The sequence below is a fragment of the Grammomys surdaster genome, unplaced genomic scaffold (assembly GCF_004785775.1).
Source record: "Grammomys surdaster isolate TR1022 unplaced genomic scaffold, NIH_TR_1.0 332329, whole genome shotgun sequence".
NCBI lineage: Eukaryota > Metazoa > Chordata > Mammalia > Rodentia > Muridae > Grammomys > Grammomys surdaster.
In genome coordinates this window covers 15,092-17,886 of record NW_021627586.1, presented here as the reverse complement: position 1 = coordinate 17,886, position 2,795 = coordinate 15,092, and the positions used below count along the sequence as shown (strand labels likewise).

General features: G+C 38.9%; 1 pseudogene; it reads right to left on the bottom strand.

Annotated features, from left to right (window-relative positions):
* Positions 1-1,942: 1,942 nt before the first annotated feature.
* On the bottom strand, positions 1,943-2,431 carry LOC114616503 (annotated as a pseudogene).
* Positions 2,432-2,795: the final 364 nt, after the last annotated feature.

Sequence of the window (2,795 nt, the reverse complement as noted above, 5' to 3'; positions counted from 1 at the left end):
TTTCACGAATTTTCAGTTCGGTGTTGAATTTCAAAAGTTATTGTCAAACCCAAACTATCAATGTTGACAGTGTTAAATGTTCCTATCCATGAACATTGAATATTTTTCTACTTACGTAATTATTAGTAAAAGTAATCTTTTACTAATGTTTCATTGATTTCTTTATGTAAATATTAAATTTTAGAAATATTATATATGTAAGTGTTTCCTATGCCTGCATGTATGTGAACCACCTGCTTGCCTGAGGCCTGCGGAGGTCAGAAGAGGCTATAGCGTCATCTGGGATTGATGGTATCGATGGCTATGAGACACCAAGTGGGTGTTGAGAGCTGAACCTGGGAGCAGCACATTCCCTTGAGCTCTAATCTATATCTCCAGTCCTTTACAAACAAACAAACAAACAAACACACCCTTATATCTATTTTGTGAGGGCAATAACTAAATATTTTATTTTTAGGGATATGACTGTTTTAATTCCTCTTTTTTTGTTGTCAGTGTCTAAGAAGTAACTGACTTTTATATTCTAGTGTTGTATCTGCTAAATATTGCAAGTCATTTGTTGTGTGCCTTTGTCTACTCTTTGAGAATTCTGTTTAATCATGTTACCTAGCTACCTACCTACCTACCTACTTACCTACCATCCTACATACACATGCACATAGACACAGACACAGACACAGACACACAGACACAGACACACACACAGACACACACACACAGTTGTATTAGTCTCTTCTTTGTCACTATTTTTAGTTAACTGCATCTGCCAGGGTTTTAATTCAAGCATCAGTGATGAGTGGTGGGGTGGGGATGCTTTGTTCTCTCCTGACCTAAAAGCTGTGTGGGCAGCATAGTTAATTTCTGTACTGAGTGCTAGGAGCGTTTGTTTCAGTGGCATGAGCGATCTTCAAGAAGTTAAGAAATGTTGACTTTTAGTTTTTTGGGTCACTTTCTTATGAATGCTGAATCCCATTAGGTACCTATTCTGGATCTACAGATATGATCATATGTTCTTTCTTCTTTAGCCTTATGCTGCGATGGATTATATTGTGTGTTTTAAGCAACTAATGAAGTTTTATACTATTTTATATATGCATATGCTACCTTCCTCTCATCCATTCCAGTCTCCCCCTTTTCTCTACTTGGTTTCTGTGTTCCTTGCTTCACTGTTTTTCTTATGCTGTACTCCCATCACAGCTTAAGTTCAAAATGAATTTTGGCCTCTCCAGCTCCATATTTAGTTGCTACCCGTCATGCACATGTCTCAGATCAAGAAGACAGTGTATTCTCTAAGGTTGGCAACCTCACACTCTGATTACCTGCCAAAGTAGAATTCCTGTGTGTCATCATGATATTCTTGGTAAATGTGTTTAGCATGGCTGACATGTTTGAATTTCCAAGGATACAGATGCGTTCTGGTAGCCTCATGGCCTTCTCACGCTGTCCCTTCATTTAGATGGCATATTATACCAACCACTGTCCGCTCTGTCACCTCTCCACCTGGATAACTCCTGATTTCTCAAAGCTCAGCTTGACGTCAGATCCTCTGGGATGCTTTCTTTCAATTCTGCTCTCTCCTTTGAACTGATTGAATATTTGTCCTAAAATCCATACCTCACAATTGCATGGCTTTGTACATACATGGTTTAATAACCCCTATCCTGAACTAGGAGCTTATTGATTTCAGGAATTATACATTTATCTACATACTACCTGTAGATAGCTAATTAGTTTTTAATGAACATATAGAAATAATATATATATATATATATATATATATATATATATATATGTGTGTGTGTGTGTGTGTGTGTGTGTGTATATATATATATGCATTCATTTTTGTTATATGTGGTGAAAATGCAGTGCTTATTTTTATTTTTAATTTTTTTTTTTTTTAGGGTTAAAGACAGATCTTTATTTCAAACTCCGATCTACCAAATTAGCGCTTCCCACCAACTCTGGGAGCAGGGACCTTCACAGGCTTCACAATCTTTTGTTTAGGTGCTGCCTTTGTGGGGGCCTTGGCAGCAGCCATTGCTGTCTTCTTTGATGCCTGCTTAGCCTTTTTTGCTTCCTTGGCAGCCCGTATAGCCTGCTCTCGCTGAGCTTTCCGAACTTCTGGTTTCTGATTCCTCTTGGCCATTATATCAGCAAGAGATGCACCCGTGATGGCTCACTGGAAATTGACTGCATGGCGGGTCCTTTTCTTTTGAATTTCTTCCGACTGTCCTTTCTTGTGTTTTCTTCTGTAGAGGACAGTCCAATTTATCTGCCGAGGATTCCTTTTGGAAAGGAATGCGGACTCACATTTTGCATTAAGAAACTGGAAAACCTTCCCATCGGTGCTGGCGTAGTGCCGCCGGTGTCCCGGGTAGATCTTGTACCCGCTGAAACTGCACAGCTCGACCTTCATGGTGATAGATGTCGGCCTGCCAGGGGAAAGATGCCGAAAAGCAGTGCTTATTGTTATATCAAATTATCAGGAATCTTATAACAGGAGGCTTTTTTGGTTTCTTAATATATTTGGATCTTAGTCTTGCCTTATTGTTGTCATGGTTACTTTTATTTTTCTTACTAAAGAATAGACATTGGTAATTATTGGTCACCTATCATGCCTGTCCTTTAGAGAGTGTCTTCATATATTTTCTCATTTTACATCTATGCTGCCCTTATAAGGTTGACCTCTCATAGCCATCGTACAATTGAGGAGACATGAGTTATGCAATTGACTTCATTTCTTACTTGCTCGGTGGCAGAGCCAAGGAGTTGGACTCGAGGTCCATCTATTATTT